This window comes from Ambystoma mexicanum, chromosome 4q (assembly GCF_040938575.1).
Source record: "Ambystoma mexicanum isolate Mex_15411 chromosome 4q, UKY_AmexF1_1, whole genome shotgun sequence".
NCBI classification, from domain to species: domain Eukaryota; kingdom Metazoa; phylum Chordata; class Amphibia; order Caudata; family Ambystomatidae; genus Ambystoma; species Ambystoma mexicanum.
The window spans coordinates 1,025,211,509-1,025,235,375 of record NC_090928.1 but is presented as its reverse complement, the minus strand read 5'-3'; positions in this window follow the sequence as shown (position 1 = coordinate 1,025,235,375).

Below are 23,867 nucleotides of genomic sequence, written 5' to 3'. Positions count from 1 at the left end.
GACCTCTGTTGGGAGAGTTAACCTTCCAGAGCCCTCCACCAGTGAGGTGTAGACTGAGCATCCAATGCAGAGGAGAGATTTGTTCCCTACCCATCCCCAGGGCACATTGTGTGTGAACATGGTGCTGGAACAAGACCTGCCTCTCTGCCAGCAGCACTGTTGCCAGGACCTCAACTTGGAGAAGGACTCCTGAAGGTGTGCACAAGCCTCCCATGCTGGGAGCTAGGGAACAAGGGCTGAAGTAGTTGTCCCTGAGACCCCTTAGTGGAACTGACAGCATCCAGAGAGCTAAGACAGTCCAGAGCCCACTGCTTCTTTGCATCATACTGGTTCAACTGTCTCTGAGCCGAGTTCAACACATATCTAATCGGCAGGACCCTCTGGTGCAGCCTTTGGCACTCACCAAGCTTTTCAAACTAGAACTGCTCATTTGAACATGTTCGCCACCGCACCATGCTAGCTGAGCATGTCATTGCCTCTGCTTAAACCACAACCTCCTTTGTTGCTTCTGCTGCTGGCAAACCACTGCTCGTTCCATCTGCATCTTTGCTGCTGATCGTCATTACCAGTCGAATTGACCCTGGTGGATCTTCAAATCCTGACCATCGGACCCCACACCTAATAACTCAAACTGAACCTGCGCATCCAGCTGCCAGCATCTTCACCGCCTACCCAACCATCAAACTGATGCTGGTGGCCCTCATGATCTGCACCACCATGAGCGCTTCATCAAACCTGTCCAGCTGACCAGCATATCCTGTCACCAGCTTCTTTGAACTGACCGTCAAACCAACTATTTTTATTTTATTTTTATTTATTTTACATTTATAAAGCGCTCACACAGCCCGCAGGCATCGAGGCGCTGTTACAGGAATTGTTAGTTTTTCTTAGTTGTGTTATTGTGTTTTTTCTTTGTCTTAGTTACGTATTTATAACGCGCTTAAACACTCGGAGGTTTCTAAGCGCGGACCCGGGGATCGAACCTGTTGTTGCTTTGTGTCGTCTTGCTTCCAAGACGCGCACGCTGCCGCTGTGCTATCCTCCCGGGACTATGGTGACCGTCATGATCTGCCCATCCCCCGCATTGCCTTTGAACAGGAACACGCTTGTGTTCGACCCCTGATAGACACTGCTCCCCATCTAGGACACCATGACTGCTGCATTTGAACAGCCTTCAACCACATGAACAGCCTGGTTTGCCATAATCGAACGACCAAGAAGGTAATATTCATCCATACCTTCCCCCTTGGTCCATTTTGGGCTGTACCGACTGGTTAGGTCACCTGATCACCTTTTTCAACTCAAGACATATCCTTTTACAGCCTTTTCAGCCCTGTATTCTCACCCAGAGTGTTGCATTCTTCCTATTCCTGCACATTCTCTGTCCTTTCCACAGGGGTGGGTTTTTGTGCAGTTTTTGCCATTTAGATTTCTTACAGATGGTGTGTTTAATTAAAGCATATATATTTTTATGGAACAATGATTAGGCATTCCCTTTATCTTGAGCTGTCATACTTTGCAGTTTGGGTCACTATTGAATCACCTTCACACTCCTCTTAAGAGTATAGCCTTCCCTCGACCCAGGTTACCACAAATGGTAAAGGCAGTATATCACTTGACTCTGCCTGTTTTACCTTTATGACCATATGTTTTGTTGAAGTGTGAAGGCTGAGTGGGTGCTTAAGCCTCTACTCATCCTTGCACTACTGCAGTTCAGAAGTCAATTCGTCACATGGTGATTTGGTGCACTATAAAAGCTCAGTAATTCATTAATTACTTTATGAAACTGCATGCGCTTATGGCTAACGTCAGTTACCTGGACTTTGAGTAGCAGGTAGGTCCGTTCATACTCAAATACAGACTGAAACATTGATATGCCTTAAATGTATTTTTGAGATATCTAGCAAATGTGCATGTACTTTGCATGTGATTGCATGTTAATCATTGTGCCTGTGTTTTGCATTTAAAGTATAAAGACAGTTGCCCTTGGGTTTGATGAACCGATTTACACTAGTCCTCTTCCCACTTTCAGTGCTCTACTCGATAGAATATGGCTCAGTCCCACAGAAAATGTGGTCCGGCTGGCGCATATTAATTGACATAGCGATCCACACCACGCCTGAACACTCTTCATGTTACGGCTTTTGTAATCCCACTCACTACACTAGTCATCCCTCCTAATAATTGACCAGTCGCTTGAAATTATAAATACTATTTGCATTCAATGTAATGCTCTTTTTATGTCATGTCTGTTCGGACTACCTTCTGCGCAGGTCTGTGCATTTTTGTCTCCCTGACTTTTTCCAGTCTTTCTCTTTCCTGCTCTCATTGGCATTGTTTCTTTTTCACCTCACAGGTGCGGGGGTCACAATTTGCCTCTACACAGATACGGATCTCGGCTTTAAGATCACTTTGATGGAGATATGCACAGTATAAAAGAAAAATAACATGACAAAACATAGCATGACCTCATATAATGCCACTTCTTTTTCTATTTCTGTACACTAAAACAATGTTTCCTTGCACCATTCTGACTGGCATTTTGAAAGAATTCTCCAGTGTCAGCAACATCAAGATCAAACTTTCTTTTTCATATGTCATTGAGGGACTTCAACCATATATTCCTCTGTGAACCATAACTTAAGCAGAATGATAAAGATTCGAAAACCTCTGTGGTGAATCGGTCGCGCTGAGAATGCAAACGCATGGCTGACAGTAATCCAGATACCGCTCAGCTAACTTATTTGACCTATACTTTTTGATGAAAGTTTGTCTTTAACCTTTAGAGTTTAAACCAAAATCTAATCAAAGTAAACAATATTTCAAATACGTGAAAACTGTCAATTTTTTTATAGCCTAGAAGTTTGCATTGTTTTATATGGTTATTTTCCACATTGTCATATTATAAATGTTGGACTTTTAAGTTTTTTTAATTGGTTAAATATTTTTCTCTAAATGGGTATATTTGAAAATGTACTTTTCCAAAACCTGAATTGAATAATAGAATAATAATTTAATAATATAATTTTATTCACATAGAAGCATGCACCTACTGTATGTTTCCACCACTGTATTTTGTACATTTAATTTAATATTTATTGTGATATAGATTAAATTATAAACTTTACACAAACTTGAGATAATAAAAATAAAGATACATAATACAAATAAAAAAAAGAAATTAAAAAAACATGTCATATAAAACCATAATTGCACAAACATATAATCATATGTCTGACTTTCAATTATCAATGCAATATAAACTTTCTTAATCAACTTCTTATAATGTTATGCCCAAGCTAATTTCAACTCTCAGCCAGATGTTATATAAAGCTGTCAACAGGCACATACTATTGGAATTAACACAATGGTGCCAGAATAGTTCAGCCTTAATGTGCTTGTTGTCATGGACGTATCCACCAAGGAGAAGATTGAATATGCTAGCCATTTCAGGGCATTCTGTCAGAAGGTGCTTAGCTGTCTCCAACTACAGCAATCGTATCCTTTGTCCCTTTGATCATCATAGTGAGCAGTTGCTCCAATCTGAGTAGTAAAATAAACCGTTTAAATCTTGCTGATGGACAGAGGTTCAGATATATCTGAGGCTTCTTAAACTCGTACAATCTGTACTGCACAAATTGACAGCTTTTTAAACTACTTAGATGGTCATAGTTCTCTAGCCAATCCCAGAGATCAATTTGTTTACCCAATGCCCTTTGTGCCTCATCTGAATAGCACCCTTCCCTAGATTGCCAGTTTATTTCAGTGAACAGTTTAACCAGCTGTCCAATAGTTGTACATGAAGAGTTCTCCCTAACCATTTCCTGATGGACTGCTGTTAGTAATCCATTATTTGTGTCTTGGGTCATTTTTAGATATAGTGAGGCCCGCTTCTTCAACACTGTGGCCGTAAGGAGATCAGCCCAAGCTCTAACCTTATTAGGGCCATTGGAAAACCTGGGGGTAGGCCAAGAATACAGCACTGAAATCTCCCTTCAATCACCTGAAGCCACTTTAGGTCGATCTCAAGGAGGGCTTCCAACCCATATGTTATGGCCGGGGAGAAGGCTTGTACATATAGTTGACAAGTGCGCCATAGAGTGAAACCGCTCTGCTTGGCAGTAAACCTATGAAACAGGGCAGTCAATTGTGCTGCTCTGATGGCACGCGTTTGTTTACAAGCCACAAAATCGCCAGTAAGTTCAAAGTCAATGACCAGGCATCGATATTGGGGAATGTAGGAGATTTCCACTGTGCCTACCATAAGCTGCACGAGATACTTTCTTATTGGTATATCTCATGACCTTCGTTTTTCCCAGGTTAATGCCAAGGCCATTCGCATCTGCATAGTACTAAAGGGCTGCCGCCGACCTACGTATCCCACTAATGGTGTGGTCATCATCCATGTAGGCTAATACATAACAGATGGCTTCACCAATTTTGGGGGGGGGGAATTTTTTTCTGGCATATATTACTACCGGGATCTCTTAAACATATAGGTTGTAAATTAAAGGCGTTGTAACGCAACCTTGTTTTACTCCCCTATTTTGAGAAACTTTGTAGTGTCGCCTTCTTAGTCTAATTTCAATTTTACTGTGTTGTCTTGATGTAGTTGTCTGAGATAGTATAACAGACCTTCACGGTAGCCCATTAATTTCAATTTCCGCCACAGGCGACCTCTAGGAATTGAATCAAAAGCCGCTGTGGTCTATATATAAGGCATACAGGGGAGCGGCCTCCCCTTTTCTAGCTCTAGATCGTAGCAGGCCCATTACCATGATGTTACGGGAGGTGGAATATCCCTGTCTAAACCCACTTTGGAATTTGGATAATATGCCAGAGTCCTCCACCCATAGCTGTAGTTCTTTTAACAGAAGTGAGGCAAATATCTTCCATGTGGCGTCTAACATTGAAAGCAACCTATAGTTCCTTGGATCTAGCCTGTTTCCCTTTTTAAACACAGGGATTAATATCGCTGTTTGCCATGAACATGGTATTTTACCTGTTTTTAGAATCTTCTCAAATAGTATACCCAACAAAATGGCCCAAAACTCAGGATACGATTTAATAACAATGTTAGCCAATTCATTAGGACCTGGTGCTCATGAGGATTTTATCTCTTTAATCTTATTCAATATGATTTTGTGTGATATATCAGTAGGTGTTACTAGTGGGGGACAACCCAATGCTATTAATTTCTCATCCTCTGACTCAGTATTCCGATTTTACAGGAACTTTGTCCACACCATAGCGTCAATAGGATCTGCTAGTGACCCTTTCTTGACACCTCGGCCCTCACCCAGAAGAGACCAGATATTACGGGTCTGCCCTTCACATATTGTAACGCTCACCTGATTCCCGCAGAGGCGCCGGTCTTGACTGGGTGAATGCCGTATCTTCAAAGGTGATGTGTAACACACGGTTGGCTCTTTGGGCTGGACCTCTGTGCACTGTATGTCTGACTGGAAGAGTAAGATGTCTGCAGATAGAAAATATGGGATTAATGAACTGGGGTTAATGGGGTCCTCTCTCCTCTTCCCTTTCTCTTCTCCTGTAGAACCCCAAAGGTTAACACCCTCACATTAGGTAAGTGAACGCCGAGCTCTCCATCTGCCTCGGGGCAGGGTGCCGTAACCAGTTTCTTCACTGGATAAGGGTGCAGGCCTCTTGACCTCAGAGGACTGCTGTCCGTCGTTAACTGCACAAACGGTAAGTTCTGGGCACTTCAAATATCTTAAAAGTCTTTTGTAATGATATCTCTTGTTTTGCAGGGTTCCGGCGATGGCGGATGGCGGGCTGATGAGAGTTGAGGATCGAACCCGCGTGAGGAATAGAAGCGCCTGGAAGCACGTAAGTAAGCGCTTGTAGCCTGCTTCACGATGCGCACTAACTGTCCCTTTTATCTTGCAGGTACAAGTTCGGAGCTTTAGAGAAGCTGAAGGGTGCTGGAATACCCACTGGATTCGGCGTGGGAAGGAGTAATGGCACGTGAGTAATAAAGTTGCCCAATGTCTTTAAACGCACCTTCTTTTGTCTTTCAGATGCGGGATGCAGCGGCGAAGGCCTCCGGCGGGTGCGAAGAGCTGGTAAGCTTTTGTCTTTCAGATGCCGGAATGCAGTGTGAAGACCTCCGGAGCATGCGAAGAGTAGGTAAGCCTTTGTCTTTCAGATGCCGGAATGCAGCGCGAGGCGTTGGTGACAGCCGATGGACCAGGTAAGAGATGCGCTGCCACTGAAGACTGTAGTGCTAACCTGTTCTTTCTTTATCTTTACAGGTGCTGCTGAAGACTGTCTTTACAGGTGCTGCTGAAGACTGGATTCCAGGATGGTAAGCCTTTGTTCCTTTAGGCCCAGGATCAGAAGCAGAAGACACGATGAGCGTTCTGCTGCAGAGAATGCAGAATAACGCAAAGCAAGATTCATCCATCGGGTGTGGTTTAAATAGCCTCCTGTAGTGCTTAGGTGTCTCCTTCCACAGCCACGCCTAGGTAAGAAAAGAGTTCCTGCTTTCCAAAAGAGTTCCAGTGTTCTGAACCCAGGGAGTGGCTCCTGCCCCACCCAACAGGAAAAGTAGTCCCAAACAGAAGAGGATCAGGGGTTCAACTGGCAGGTATGTAAGCAGCATGGTCTGCTGCAGGTAAGTCCACCCAAGCATTTTGAGCCCGGCGCTTCCAGCGCTGGGACTGGGCATCTTTATGAGCCTGGTGCCACTGGCGCCAGGACAGGGTCCAAAAGGTCCCAATTGGGACTGGCTGGCACTCGGAACCGGGGTTATGGGTCTGCTTCCACGGGAGTCGGGCAAGTCCTGATCTTTTGGAAGCAGAGATCATGACAGCACCCCCCCTCAAGGCCCCTCCCAAACCGGGCTTCTCCGGGGGTTTGGGCTTGTTAGGAAATGTTCGATGAAATCTTTTGATTAGACGAGGCGCGTGGACATATTCTGCAGGTTCCCAGGATCTTTCTTGGGGACCGTAGCCTTTCCAGTCAATCAGGTAAAATAGTTTAGATTTGGAGATCTTGGAATCCAGGATGCTTTTGACTTCAAACTCGAGTTCTCCATCAACTAGAATAGGTTTTGGAGATGTAGTTAGACGGGTTTGAGGTTGCACGGGTTTTCATAGAGAGACGTGGAAGACCGGATGTATCTTCATGTGAGGGGGCAAGTCCAACTTGACCGCTACTGGATTTACTATGGTAGTGATGGAATAGGGACCAAGGTATCTTGGGTTGAATGTGCGTGGTCCTTTTAGAGGTAGATATTTGGTGGATAACCAGACTTGATCTCCTACTTGATATTGGGGGGCTTCCTTCCGATGTTGGTCTGCTCCTTTCTTGTATTGTTCTTTAGCCCTTTGAAGGTGAGAAACGGCTTCCTTAAAGGCTTGGGTGATTGTAGAATGCAGGTGGTCTACTGCTGGTGTTCCAAGATCTTGGAGTGGATCCAACTCCGAGGTTCGAGGGTGACTACCGTATAAAAGAAAAAACGGGGTCTTCCCAGTTCCCGAGTGGACAGAGTTATTGTAGGCATATTCGGCTATCCAAAGGATATCTTTCCAAGTTTTTTCAGTGTGTTGTAGCATGCAGCGCAAATACTGTTCCAGAGTTTGATTGGTCCTCTCGGTTTGTCCGTCGGTTTGAGGGTGGTGGCTGGTCGAAAGTCTCACATCAATTTGAGCCGACCGACAGCAACTTCGCCAAAAATGAGAAATAAATTGACTACCTCGATCCGAAATTAGAACTGAAGGAAAACCGTGCATTCGGACAATGTTTTCGAGAAATTCTCGGGCCAGAGTTGCTGCTGTTGGTAAGCCTTTGAGTGGAATGAAATGCGCCATCTTGGAGAATAGGTCCACGATTACTAGGATCGTATTGTATCCGGAGCATGGAGGTAGATCGGTGATGAAGTCCATAGAAAGCGTATGCCAAGGGCGAGGCGGGATGTCAATAGGGCGTAAGAGGCCGGCTGGTTTTTCCTTTTGACTCTTGTTTTGGGCGCATACTCCACAGGACATTATAAAGTCTCTGATATCTTTTTTCCAAGACGGCCACCAGAAGTAGCGCTTGATCTTTTCCGAGGTCTTAGTCATACCGGGATGTCCTTCCATTAAAGAATCGTGATAACAAGAGATTACCTTTTTCTGTAAATCTGTGCTGGGCAGGTATAACCGTTCTTGGAAATATAATAGGTTGTCCTTCACCGTAAAGTCCTTTCCCTGCAGATGCCAATTCTGTATGTCTGCTGGAGTTACCAGTAGCCTGGCTTTATCCTTAACTTCCTCTATGGATTGTGTCACGATTACACCTAGAATTCTTTGTTCGGGAATGATAGGTACAGGTTTAGGATTGATCAAATGTTCTTCCACTCCCATCCGAGAAAGGGCATCAGCTTTACCGTTTTTTGTACCAGGTCGATAGGTAATTATGAAGTCAAACTCGGCAAAGAATAGTGCCCAACGGAGTTGCCTAGAGGATTGAGCTTTTGCGGTTTTCAAATATTGCAGGTTTCGGTGATCTGTAATCACAGTAACGATGAAGATAATGCCACCAAGCCTTAAAGGCGGACTTGATAGCTAGAAGTTCCTTATCAGTAATAGTGTAATTGATTTCAGGAGGCGAGAATTTGCGGGACCAAAATGCCACGGGATGCAACTGATTGGTTACTGGATCCTTTTGTGATAGAACTGCCCCCATGGCAAGGCTCGAAGCATCAGTTTCAACGATGTAGGGGAGTTCTGGGCGAGGATGTTTTAAGATCGGTGCAGAGATAAATCTAGTCTTCAAATTCTGGAAAGCTTGTTCCGCCTCGGTAGACCATTCAAAACGTTTGTTTTTCTTTAACAAGGCGGTGATGGGCTGGACTATTCGAGAGAATTCGGGGATAAACCTGCGGTAAAAGTTAGCGAAGCCTAACATGCTTTGAACACCTTTTACGGAGGATGGCGATGGCCATTTGAGAATTGCATTGACCTTCTTAGAATCCATACGCACTCCGCTAGGTGATAATATGAATCCCAAGAATTCAACTTCAGTCACGTTGAAAACACATTTTTCCAACTTAGCGAAAAGTTTGTGTTGACGCAATCTCTCGAGGACCATTTTCACGTGTTTCCGATGTTTAGTTTCCGATGAAGAATAAACGAGGATGTCGTCAATGTAAACAACAACACACACATCTATGAGCTCTCTGAGGACATCGTTCATAAAATATTGAAAGGCGGCCGGGGCATTGCAAAGTCCGAAGGGCATGACCTGATATTCAAACAGCCCATACTTGGCGCGGAAAGCCGTCTTCCATTCATCGCCCTCTTTTACTCGTACCAAGTGGTAGGCTCCTCTAAGATCCAGCTTTGTATATATGCATGCTTTTCTGACTTGGTCCAGGAGTTCAGGGATCAAAGGTAACGGATATCTATTCTTAACGGTGATCTGGTTCAGGGCGCGATAATCTATACAAGTTCTAAGGTCCCCTTCTTTTTTTGGAACGAAGAACAAAGCTGAGGAAGCAGGGGACTTGGAAGGACGAATAAACCCATTCGCTAGGTATTGATCCAGGTATTGTCGGAGGTGAAGATTCTCAGGCTCGGTGAGGGCATAAATTCTACTACAAGGAGGAGTAGATCCAGGTATCAGGTCTATTTGGCAGTCATAAGACCTATGAGGAGGTAGAGAGTTAGCCTGATCCTTCCGGAAAACATCTTGGAATTCTAGGTATTCAGGAGGTAACTGGGGAGCCTCCGAGGAAATTGCTGCCAGTGCAACACCAGGTCGAGGGTGACAAGTAGAGACACATTCTGGAAACTGAACCGTTCTTGCTCGCCAATCGATCTGAGGATTGTGCTTCTCTAACCAAGGAATTCCTAGAATAATCTGGAACTGAGGGGCCTTGATCACATCGAACACGATCTTCTCATGGTGTCCATCTTGACTTACTAGCGTCACTTCTTGGGTGGTATGCGTTACTGGTCCGGAGGCTATCTCCGTACCATCCACCGTAGTAATGACGTCCTTTATAGCCTTTGGACAAAGAGTCAGATTCATCCTCAAAACCATTTCATGATCCACATAATTGCCGATGGCACCGCTGTCGACGTAAGCTTCAATCGCATGTAATCGATCCGGATGTTCAGGGCTAATGAGGACCATAGGTATCACGAAATGCGAGGTCACGGAACTGGTTTTAACGCTCGGCAAGAGGACCTCTATTCTTGTCGGGCGAGGCCGTTTCCCTGCTCAGAGTTTGTGACCCTGGTAACTGCAGCTCCTACTGCCTTCTTGGCTGGTTTCACCGGACAGTCTCGAAGAAAGTGCCCCGAGTTTCGGCAATAGAGGCATAATTGCAGCTGTTTTCTCCTTTCCCCCTCCTTTTGTGTTAGTGGTCCTTTCAGGCCCCCTATTTGCATGGGTTCCCCGGAGTCTACTCCTTTGGTAGGAGTTGGTGGTTTGGAAAATACTCGAGCATCAAACTTGGAACGATCGGCCTTCCTGTTCTGCAGTCTGTGGTCAATTTGAACGACTAAGTCAATATAGTCCGAACAGTCTTGCGGGGGATTCACTACTTGGGCTAACACATCTTTGAGCTCTCCACGTAGACCTCTATAAAACAGCGTAATCCTTTTGTCCTCAGGCCATCGAGTTTCCACTATCAGTCTGTTGAAAGACGCAATATAAGCCAAAAGGTCTTGATTACCCTGTCGCAATGAAAGGAGCTCATTGTCCAAGGCCTGCCCCTGTGAATGTCTTGCAAACAGTTTTTCCATACTGAGCTGAAAAGCTTGAAAATCATGGAGAACCGGATCATCTTGATTAACTAGCGGGATCGACCAGTCTGCCGCATTGCCACTAAGGTACGAAAGCACGAAAGCTACCTTAGCTTGATCAGTTGGAAAGGCTGCTGGCCGGCATAAGAAGTGCAACCGGCACTGATTAATAAATACTGCAAACCTCTTTGGGTCACCAGAAAATCTTTCGGGCGGAGCCAGAGGTACATTCCCAGGTAGGTTGATCTGCACTGGGTTCGTAGAGGATGTTGAAGGAAGATTTGCCCCTGATGCGGGTAACGGAGTTTGTCCGGCTTGTGACTGTAGCAATTGTCTAGCGAGATCGTCTGTTCGCTCCTTGGAAATAATCAGTTCCCTTCTTAGAGCATTCGTTTCCTGACGGGCTGCATGCACTTCTGCTCTTAGTTCCCCAAGTAACTGGGCTAGCTGGTCGGTATCCGAGGTTTCCATAGTGCCTGGGTGGGAGTTTTTTTCGATGGGCTTTGCGTTCTGTAACGCTCACCTGATTCCCGCAGAGGCGCCGGTCTTGACTGGGTGAATGCTGTATCTTCAAAGGTGATGTGTAACACACGGTTGGCTCTTTGGGCTGGACCTCTGTGCACTGTATGTCTGACTCGAAGAGTAAGATGTCTGCAGATAGAAAATATGGGATTAATGAACTGGGGTTATTGGGTGCCTCTCTCCTCTTCCCTTTCTCTTCTCCTGTAGAACCCCAAAGGTTAACACCCTCACCTTAGGTAAGTGAACGCCGAGCTCTCCATCTGCCTCGGGGCAGGGTGCCGTAACCAGTTTCTTCACTGGATAAGGGTGCAGGCCTCTTGACCTCAGAGGACTGCTGTCCGTCGTTAACTGCACGAACGGTAAGTTCTGGGCACTTCAAATGTCTTAAAAGTCTTTTGTAATGATATCTCTTGTTTTGCAGGGTTCCGGCAATGGCGGATGGCGGGCTGATGAGAGTTGAGGATCGAACCCGCGTGAGGAATAGAAGCGCCTGGAAGCACGTAAGTAAGCGCTTGTAGCCTGCTTCACGATGCGCACTAACTGTCCCTTTTATCTTGCAGGTACAAGTTCGGAGCTTTAGAGAAGCTGAAGGGTGCTGGAATACCCACTGGATTCGGCGTGGGAAGGAGTAATGGCACGTGAGTAATAAAGTTGCCCAATGTCTTTAAACGCACCTTCTTTTGTCTTTCAGATGCGGGATGCAGCGCCGATGGCCTCCGGAGCGTGCGAAGAGCTGGTAAGCTTTTGTCTTTCAGATGCCGGAATGCAGTGCGAAGACCTCCGGAGCATGCGAAGAGTAGGTAAGCCTTTGTCTTTCAGATGCCGGAATGCAGCGCGAGGCGTTGGTGACAGCCGATGGACCAGGTAAGAGATGCGCTGCCACTGAAGACCGTAGTGCTAACCTGTTCTTTCTTTATCTTTACAGGTGCTGCTGAAGACTGTCTTTACAGGTGCTGCTGAAGACTGGATTCCAGGATGGTAAGTCTTTGTTCCTTTAGGCCCAGGATCAGAAGCAGAAGACACGATGAGCGTTCTGCTGCAGAGAATGCAGAATAACGCAAAGCAAGATTCATCCATTGGGTGTGGTTTAAATAGCCTCCTGTAGTGCTTAAGTGTCTCCTTCCACAGCCACGCCTAGGTAAGAAAAGAGTTCCTGCTTTCCAGAAGAGTTCCAGTGTTCTGAACCTAGGGAGTGGCTCCTGCCCCACCCAACAGGAAAAGTAGTCCCAAACAGAAGAGGATCAGGGGTTCAACTGGCAGGTAAGTAAGCAGCATGGTCTGCTGCAGGTAAATCCACCCAAGCATTTTGAGCCCGGCGCTTCCAGCGCTGGGACTGGGCATCTTTATGAGCCTGGTGCCACTGGCGCTAGGACAGGGTCCAAAAGGTCCCAATTGGGACTGGCTGGCACTCGGAACCGGGGTTATGGGTCTGCTTCCACGGGAGTCGGGCAAGTCCTGATCTTTTGGAAGCAGAGATCATGACACATATGGTCTTCACCAATCTTTGCCAAGAAAGATTCTTAGCCGCCCTTTTTTTTGCCTTAATGGCTGATCTATATCTGTTTTTGATCCTCCTAACATTTGCATAATTTACCTCCCGGGGGCCATTGATTTCTTGGCATTACGAAGCTCTGCTCTGAGTTTCCTTTTTGCATCTTTGATCGTCTTATCATGGGGGCAGTTTTTCCCCTCAGGTCTTATCATAACCCCCATAGGTGCAGCCGCGTGCTTTCCTGCAAAGGCACAGATCCAATCTTATATAGAGTTGATTGTCATCTGATTAAAATTAGGGAGCAGATTTGGTCTTACTCGCACAAGGGCTTCGATGGCGTGTGTTATATTTTTATCCGACCAGGAAATCCTGGTGCCAGCTTTATTAACTTTCACATTACCCATATTGTTAAACAGGGGCTCCCCTCTGGGAATGTTGATCACACATTTCAGAGCAGCATTGTCACTCCATTCATTGGGGATGACTGTCATATCCTCCACCTGTAGTTGGATCCTAGGGCACACAAATATATAATCCAACGTACTATGACCAGGATGATCACTAGTTGTTCTACCATTTAGCATTTCCATATCCCAGAACTCAAATATATATTCCCATGCTCCACCCTCAAGATCTTTTTTAGTATGGGCCATGACTCCCTTCTCTTTTAATTTAGGATTCTGAGATTTACACCAAGCCCAGCCATATGGCAGTTAAAGTCATCCACAACTATTATCCCTATGTTACCAGATGTAATCAAGCAATTTGCCAATAGATCTTGGAAAGAATCTTGCAATTGCTCGCTTAGCACCGCACCACGAGGATTATACAGACTCACAAGTAGAAACGATCCCTTAGGACCCTTGTTGTCAAAGATCACTTCTAAGCTTAATCTGCCTCGAGCCCAGAGTGTTAGCCACCCCTATAATCAAACCTCCATATGGTCTGCCTTTTTCCCCTCTTTTAGCTGCGGAATGGTAGATCACATAACCATCTAATATTAGAGGGTCCATAGCCCATGTCTCTTGTAGGCAAAAACAACTGTGTTTATCGAGCAATTTCGTCGAACCCTCCGTTGATAGAAGATGTGCAAAACCACGACAGTTCCAGGACAGTATGGAAAGATCTAATTGTTTTGATAAAATCTCGGGAAGTGTATCCACCAACCATTGTAATACTTATTGGACATTGATGCCTCCACCTTTCACTTTGGTGGGCTTAAGCAATCTACTTCTACCAGAGGGATATCTGCCTCTCCAATCGGGCAGCTCAGGTCTATTTATTTCAAATTGGCATCTACTTCCACATCCACTGCTTTTAGTTCCTCTTGATAGCTTCTTATTAATTGGGCTGTGGATAGGAACTTCCAATGCAGCGCAGAAACTTTAGGGTTTGGGCATTTCAGAGGTTCCACAAATTGAAAGTCATTGGATTTAGGGTCCTGCAATTGTGGCACTGAATATAGTCTCGTCAAGAATTCTGAGCACGATAACCATTAATTATCCCTGCTTTGATACAGGTTCTTGATCAGACATATTCGACTTCCTGTTGCCTCCCCTTTGTTTTCATGGTTTCAGTTGATGTGGTTCCTGGTTTTTCCAGCACAGTATGTTGGCTTAACACCTTGTCCATAATTATGACATCCTTGTCGCTCACAACATCCACCACTGAGATGCCTATCACTTCTTCCAACTCATTTTCAAGGACTTGTTCAGGTAGCAGCCAGCTAGTGAGATAGCCCTCACTAGCTGCCTTTCTTTTCGTGGCTCTTGCTGCTCTTTTCTTGGTCTTCTTAGTGGGCAGCCCCACCGGGCCCTGTTCCACCATCGGGGAGGTCATAGCACTAGCTCTTTTACTCTTTCCAGCCCTTCTTGCTAATCTTTGCTGTTTTCTTGAGAAGAATGGATCTGGACTATCCAAATTCTGATCGATCTCCAGGTTTTGCTGCTCTTCGATTTCTTCAGCAATGTGAATGGCTTCGGAGAGATTGGTTTCTACTTCTTCACGGGTTTTCTCCCTCCCATTGTTTTCCATAATTAGTGCATTAGTATTGGCCAATATTCGCCCAGACATCTTCAGCAGAATCTTGTCATACTTCTTTGACTATTCAGACATAATTCTAATAGCGAGTTGTTATCGATGCCTTCAAAGTTTGATGAACTCAGTGGGCCGTTTTCACAGTTATCTGGTGTAGTTATTTCCTCAATAGTAGTAGAATTTATTTCAAGGGGCAGATTTTGTGGGAAAAAACAGTAATCACACCTTGGTTTGCTGGAATGGTGTTCTTAGATTTCTTTTTAGCCTTTGTTTTTTCCATATCATCCTCCTTATTTGCTGGAATCCGGGTTCATGCTGTCTCCTTGGTTCTTCTTAAGTTGTATTTGGACTGAATCCGCCCTTTTCCTGATTGCATTTGAACTAACCAAACAGTACTCCTACTTCAGAGGGCGAGCTGTGTGTCCTAGGCAAATAACCCTCAGCAATCTGTGGCTCTCCACTTACTCGGCTCTGTCCACAGGGCTCAGTTTACCAAGACCCACTTCAATCCAACAACAAGATCAAAGGCACAGGGCCCAAAGTCTCCTGATGCTGGCGTACCGCCCATGATATCCACTGGTGTTCTGGCTCAATCTTTTGGTGAGTGTCGTCCAGCGTAGTAGAGTGCCCCAAATGTATTCAATTTAGGGTTTTTTGGGAGAATTTCTGCAGCTTTAGTGGGGGCTATTGGTCACTGACTGGGTAAGGTCAGCGTATGTGAGCCCCTCACTACACTGTCTCTTTTGTGTACTTTGGTATTATCACCCGGTCTAGGGATCAATATAGTAGCCCTTGGCCGTAACCACCTCCCACACTTGCACTGATTTTGAGCCTTAATCAGCACAGTGCCTGCAGCAGCCACCCCATTGCTCTCTCCTGCCTAAGAAGTTTTCACACTCTCCCCGTTTTTCCAAGGGGTCACCAGTGATCCGCCAGCACTGACCCAATGGCCACAGAAGGGCAGGGCAGAGAGAAGCAAGTGGTCCTCGCCGTCTTGTTGTTCCGCCTATGGCGCACACTCACCCCCCCAAGCAGTATCACCCAAACCCACCACCAGCCACTGGTTGCCAATGGGGGCAAAGGGGTGAGGAGAGGGGGAGGGGAGGAGAGAGGAAGGGGGCTCAGAAGTGGGATGGTCCCAGAGGTGTTACCGCCGGTCTAGATCAACTTGCAGGCTGCACTGGGTCCGGGGTCTGCACCGGGTCTGCACGCAGTCCGGGTTCCATCGCACCGAAAACAGGCCCTTAACTCGCACTGCATACTGCACAAGTCCACAAGGCATCCCCCGCCTACTCTCCGCTCAAACTCACGGACAGTTCAAAGTCCAAAGTCTGGAGTCCACACTCGCGCTCTGCCTGCACTGCCCAAGGACAAGCCTTCCTTCCTCCTACTCTGAGTGCAACACGCTGGAGTCGTTAGACGAACGGACCTCTAAACATCCAGGCAACGCAACCACGCAGGAACAGCCGAGAGTTCCGGATCAAGCCGCACCTCGCAACACCTCTACAACTCATCTAGAGAGGCCGCTTCCACTCCTTCTCCATGTGTCATGACATAGTGTATTTTATACATTGGAATCAGCACGCGCTCCAAAGGAGTTCTATGAACCAAGTTTCCTCCATTCTTTGCTTTAAAGATCACAGAAGTTTCTATCCTTAAATAATAGCAGTTAAAAAATGTATGTGAACAGGGGTCATTATTTCCTCAATTTGTATTGGATAGGTTTATTTTTGTTCCAAAATCACACCAACGTATCCACAGGGTATTTGTGAGGAGATGCCATCTGGCAAGGGTGCAAAGCCTTCCTGTTTTGATTTGTCCTGAATGATAAATTGATGCGGATAGTTCCATGTCAGAAAGGGTAATCTGCGGATCAGATTCCCCTTTCACCATGCCAATGCATAGTATGTATCTGGGGCCTGCTGCATCAGTATCCTGAGTCGCAGTGCCTGCTCTACTGGCAAAGAGCCGGTCCAGAGGTCACAGATGCCCATGTGACAGCGACAGTGACAGAGAAGTCTCTGACATGCAGGGGGCGGAATTTAAGATATGCACCCCTTTACCCAAACGATAATTATCATAAGTACCCCATAATGGTTGCAGGCTCATTTCTAAAATAAAGCTATGCCTGAATTTGAGCATAGTGGATGGTACTACTTATGATCACGTCTGCCACAGTCCATTTGATATTGCACATGTGTCAGCTCCTGTGAGTCAGCCATGCCCCCTCTTTGATGTCTTTGTGAGGGCAAGCAACACCCTTCACCCGAGATATCTGCACAGCAGGCATCTGTCCTGGGCCAGGCTTCAAAGGAGCCCATTCAAAAGGTGTAGCCTCACACTAAGGTGCTCCATCTCTAAAAGGATTTTGTTCTCTGTCAGAAGGAAGGGACAGGGTTATGATAGACAGGAGGGCTCTGGTCAATGGAAGGACACTTCCACCATCTTTCTTGCTGTTCTCTCTCTTTCCTATCCCCTGTACGTCGTCTGGAGCAAAGCACTTTGGGTGTGACATCAGAATGGCAAAGTCCACTCCGTTTAAAAGCAGGGATTGCACCACTAAAGCAGGCTAGCTTCAGGCCAATTGTCTGAGGATTTTCCCCTTTGAAAGAAGGGGTCTCCCACCCCTTCTTCAGATTCGCTAAGATACCCTTTGAACTTGCTTGCACTTTGAACCAGCTCGACACTGCATTGTGTCCTAGCTAAAGCTTGTAACCTACTAGGCCAGAAGCAACTGCTCAATGCCGGGACCCAAACCAAATCACTGCAGAGCCAGACATCAGCTGCAACTGGGGGTTACATACACAACTCAACCCAGCTAGCTCTTGAATTGCTGCCTCATTTATCATGCAACAACGAACCCAAGATCACCACTTCGATGACTGTCGCCTGCCCAGTCGAACTGCTGGAGCATCACTCATCGACCCCTGCTGGTGGCTAAAGCCAGACTTGGCCTGGCTTACAGTGAAGCGTTCCTTGGACCGTCCTGCCTGCATCCTTGAGATCCACTCTTCTATCACACTGAGCGACTGCATTCACACCTACTTGACGGCTGCTTGCTTCTTTGGTTGACACTTTCCAACATGCCCGAACTGAGCTTGATCCACTCGCATCTACGTTCGACATCGGTTCTGACTTCGTCATCCCACCAAGAACTGAATCCATGTGCTGTTGACTCTGAACTGCCCCCTCAGTCCACTTGGACCCTGAAGTATGATTAGGTCATGATCACTCTTGTTATCAGCCAACATATCCTTTTTGTGGCTAGTGAATCATCAACCACTCCTGGGGCTATGCTCAGAGTGCTACTTTCTGTCTGTGCATCTCCTCTCTTCTTCCTTTGGAGTGGTTTATTTGTTCAGTATTCTCTATTTGTGCAAATGGTGCGTTTGATTAAAGTATATATATTGCAATAAAACCTTGATTGGACATTCCCTTTATGTTGGCCTGTGATACTCTGTTGTTTGAGTCACTACTGGTTCACCTTCACACCCCTCTTATAAGCATAGTCTTCCCTCGGCTTACATTGCTACAAAAGGCGAAGTCACTGTCCCTCTTTTACTTTATGATTGCGTTGTGTTTGGGTTTGTAGAAGTGTGAGAGCTTTGTGGGCCATTTTATACCTACTCATCCTTGTACTCCCATGGAGCAAAATACAATTCATCACAGTATTGCTGCTGTCTGGATATTCCCTTTATGGACGAGTCGTGGCATCAAATTCATAACTGGAGCCGATGCATTTAAAATCTGCTCTGTCGTCATCTGCTTCTTTAGAAGCACTGAGTGCAATGTTTGATGGGACATACATTTGAAGCATTATCATGTTGTAAGAAGAGCACCCCCTTAAAGGAGGCCTGATTCTTAAGTGGACTGGGACATTGTGAAAAGGGTATTTGAACATGGTGCAAATTCCTCTTTTTTGCATCAAGACATTGGGAAAAATTGGTAGTGGTGCAAGACCTGTGCCACCATGTCTATGTAAACTAACTCAATTACCAAATATGCCCCAAATGTCAGCATCAAAATGCTTGCCACAATTCACATAAGTGGTGAAGGATCAAATTGCCCACTGACTTCTGCGCTCATAGTACACTTCATGCAAATCCCATAATTGGCCTGGATGAAATGCATGCAGTAACCGTGGCTGTTGGCCTGCGTGTGATAACTGCAACAAACACCACAATGCAAACATGGATGAAAGTGCAGGAGCCTCTTTCTATTTGTTTTGTTTGTTTTGTTTTTGTTTCTCCTATTTTCCATTTATGGTGGATTCACCGAGGAGACCAGGCTGCAGCAAAGCCTAATGTTTGAAGTGGGCTGATTCTTCCCTATTCGGCCCCACCAGTGGTCTGAGCAGGAGGTAGTGCAGATCACACAACTCACTGACCATCTATCTTCTAACTTGGGCCCACAGACACCAGGCAGTGTGAGCCTCTGTTGAATTTCCTTGCTGCATTTTACCCTACAAAATTTCCAGCCGATCAGTGGCATACGTTGGGCTTGGATGGAGTATGTGCCACAATGGTGAACAGCGCTAGGCCTCTGGTAGAACAGCCATCCCTCTCTCATCTCCCACCTTCTCCCAGCACATGCTTTGCTTTCTCTACACAGCCCATGGGATGTACCATCCTACGCTGTCCCAAACGGGGAAAGGAGCAGCTGAAAAATACCTTTATTCTCCCTCAGGGATCAAAAGGTGTCCCCTGCCCAGGGCCACTCCGAGTTGGACATTTCAAGAACAGCACCTAAAATAAGTGGGCATAGCAAAATGGTGTTTTTTTCATCTTTTAGGAACAACAGTGCTTTATACATATAGGAAGTTGCCCACATAGACCAGGTTACGCATTACTGTTAGAGAAAACAACACTAGGAAACCTATTGTCCAAAACAGGTTTAGCAGGGCGAGAGGCATTGCCATCATTCACAAAGACTTCCTTTCCACCTTGCACACTGATGGCCAGGCCTGCAACACAGACTGTGAATCCCTGTTGGTAAAATTCCTGCTCTCCCCCCTAATCCACCCAGAGCTTCTAGCTGATCTATTGACTCCCAGGCAAAAATAGAAGCTTTTCGAAATCCCTTAGTGACTCCATAGCAGCCATTATTGTCTCCCAACCCCATCCCCACCGTATTCGGGGATTTCAACATCTGTTTCGACTTGCCACATAAGGCAATGACTCAATCACTACTGGAAAGATTGCATCTAACACAGCTAGTCACAGGGCTGACCCACTCTGCTGGTCACACCCTAGATGCAATCTTCGGTTCACCTGACCACCTCACCACACTACCACCTTGCACACTTGTCTGGTCAGACCACTCTTCCATCCTCTTTACCCTTTCCTTTGTAGACACAGCCGCCTCTCCTACAGCTCCACGAGGGAGCTGTAGGCGCTCCAAGGACACTAACCCAATCCTGCTTCTGAAAGGAAATCAAAATGACTCCAGACCTGGCATAGACCCTACTCGCCTCCCAGATCTCCATACCCCTCCACATGGGCCAGATCACCATCTCTAACTTTGATCACTGGCTTTCAAAAGTACTCAGCTCCATCTCCCCATCATGTCATTTTCTAACAGCCACTGCCAATAACCCAGGTGGTTCACCCCAGCCATAATAAACCTGAAAACCGTGAACCATACCCTGGAGCAGAGATGGTGTGCAAAACCATCGTCAGCCAACAGAATGGCCTACACCACCTGCCTCAAACTATACAGCGCACAAATACACAAAGCCAAAAAATCCTACAATTGGAACAGAATATCCAAGGCCCTGCACCCATCGAGGGAACACTTCAAGATCATCTCTGAATTTCAACGCCCCTGCCTGCACTGCCAACATTCCCAGCCACACCCAATCCCTCTGTGACTCTCTCTCAGACCACTTCCACAACAAAGCCCAAGAGAGACGCACATCCATCCTCTCTAAAGTCTCAACGCTCTCCCCTCCCTCCCTCACCTCACGCATGACATCATAGCCACCCTACACCCCCACACTTTTCTCTACCTTCTCACCACCCCCTCCCCAGAATTCCTCAAGCTACTATCACTCAGCCAGGCCTAAAGCTCCCAGGGGGCCCTGGCCCCCTCACCACTGCAAGAAATCTTGACAGCCACTTGTGCCAGCAACCTCGCTAGATCCACCAACTCATCACTCACCTCCGGTACTTCCCAGCAGAATTTCAGACCTCCTACATCAAGCCCTGCTAAAAAGACCCCCCTTGACCATCTTGTCCTGACCAACTACAGACCCATCTCGAACAACTGCTTTATAGCTAAATTAGCTGACCGAGCAGCAGCACTGTACTTAGCGCCTTCCCCATTTCCATTGAGCCCTATGGGGAAAAATGGGAATGGGGAAGGGCCATGGCGGCATGGGGAATTACTGCCCCACCAACCTCGGAATGGGGTGGTAATTCCCCATTCCGCCATGGCGGACACCGGCATGGACCATGGTGCTAATAGCACCATGGTCCTCCGCCTGGGTCGTAATGAGGCCCACTCAGACTTAGAAGGCTTTGTCGCCCTAATCTGCACAACCTCCCAGCTTCCTTAAACACAATTGGCCACTCTATCCTCACCAAGAAACTACATACCCTCGTCATCAGGGAAACTGCTCTGAATTGGATTTACTACTCCCTCTCAACCAGATATCAAATAGGACACATGCCTGCGTTCTCTTCTTCTCTGCTCCCAGTCAGAAATAGAGTACAGCAAGGTGCTTCTCTGTCCCCACTCCTCTTTAACCTCTACCTGAGCCTGCTACCCACACTCATTTGATCCCACAGTCTATCATGCTACAGTTATACAGGCAATACCCAAATCATCTTCAAAATCCCTAATAGCCCTGCATTTACCTCCCCATATCTCGCTATCTGCCTCTCAGAGTTTGAAAGCTGGATGATGGCCAATCCCCTCCTACTCAATCCAGGCAAAACCAAGATCATGCTATGTGGGAGGACTGCCCTATTTACTTAACCCAACCTCTGGCGGCTCTCCCTAGGCCCACCTTGCACCCCCTCCAATACCAAATAAAAAATGCATTATGGACGTAGACTTGACCCTGCCTCATCAACACAGTGTTAAAATGCTGCTACCTACACACTTGCATCCTTCACTCCCTTTTTCCTTTCCTGACCTTCCCATGCAGAGTTACTGGAATTGTTGCTATCATCCTTTCCCATCCAGACAATGCTAACACCCTATACCTGCGGTCCCCCGCATCACAGCTACGAACACTCCAATGAGTACAAAGACTGCTGCAAGGCTCTGCCTAGACTTAGGCCGCAGAGAACACATCTCCCCTCCCCTCCATGTCCTTCACTGGCTTCCGATTGGGCGTTGATCCTCCTTCAATGCAATGTGCATCACCCATCAAGTCTTTTACAACAACAGACCGGAATACCTGCAGCATAAATGTATACGCTACAGCCCTAACAGAACCCCAGATCAGGCTCAGAACTTCTACTAGTCATTCCAGTGACAAAATCAACCTGAATGAGGGGTTCCTCCTTCTCAGCACAAGCACCTGCTATCTGGAACTCCCTCCCATTAACCATCCACCGCATAGAGGTCCACCTCACCTTCAGGAAGGCACTCAAAACCTGGTTCTTCCCCATGGCATCCTCGCATATTTAGTTTGGATATCATGCCCAACTCGACGGCTACCCGCCACCCAGCCTTCCTCGAGGCAATCTGGGGAGCATAAGAGGAGTCACTTATTTGGAACATACCACTCTTACCTACGCCTCTATGATACCCATCAAATGACTAAGGGCCTCATTACACGGTAGGCGGTAAGGGTTTACCGGTACCGGTATTTTACCGGTACCGGTAAACCCTTACCGCCTTACTACGAGGTCCCTTTGCGGGTTGGGGAATTTAACGCCTGCTTTTTGCAGGCGTTAAAAACCAACCCGCAAAGGGACCACGGAGCTAATTACGGTACCACAATTTGCGGTACCGTAATTAGCGCCTTCCCCATTCCCATAGAGCCCTATGGGGGAAAAAATGGGAATGGGAAAGAGCAATGGGGGAAGGGGGAATTACCACCCCACCAACCTTGGAATAGGGCGGTAATTCCCCTTTCCACCAAGGCGGTGCCGGTATTTTACCGGCATGGACCAAGGTGCTAATAGCACCTTGGTCCACCGCCATCCGTGTAATGAGGCCCTAAAACTAATATGTTTGAGACCTACTTCACTAGATCCCTGTGCACTGCATCACATAGAATGCAGTTGAGTATCAGGGAAAATTCGGTCCAGCTGTACACATAACTGCACACCTCTGAGATATGTGCTATTGGACCTGTACCTTGATCTGAACATATGTCACCCTTGACTTGCGCTATGACCAATAAAATAGTCCCGTGAAGAATTTAGTCCAGCTGATCACAAAGCTTTTGACACTTGGACACAGCACTCGTCCTCTTTCTTTTGCAATATTGGCTGCTTTTAGAGACACAGCCAATCTCTATTCAGCTTTCGATTTGGTTAATGCATGCATGTTACCACTCCTTTCATTACATTTACTCTCAGACTACAGTCTTCCAAAGGGTGTCCATCCACAACAGTACTTCAAGGCCATATCAATGCAGCAGGTGCTATACTAATATTACCTAACATAACACAGCATACATTTAACAATCATAGGGCCTCATTACGACCCTGGCGCTAAGGGATTACCGGTACCGGTAAGGGTACCCGTACCGGTAATCCCTTAGTGCCTGATTACGAGGTCCCTTTGCCGGTTCCCACCTTAATGGCTGGTTTTACCAGCTGTTAAGGAATGGACCCACAAAGGGACCTTGGTGCTAATTACGGTACCGCAATCTGCGGTACCGTAATTACCGCCTTCCCCATTCCCATTATGCCCTATGGGGCAAAATTGGGAATGGGGAAGGGCCATGGAGGAAGGGGGAATTACCGCCCGCCAACCTTGTAATGGGGTGGTAATTCCCCCTTTCTCCATGGCGGAGTCGGTAAGTTACCGGCATGGACCATGGTGCTATTAGCACCATGGTTTTCTGCCTGGGTCGTAATGAGGCCCATAGTGTATTT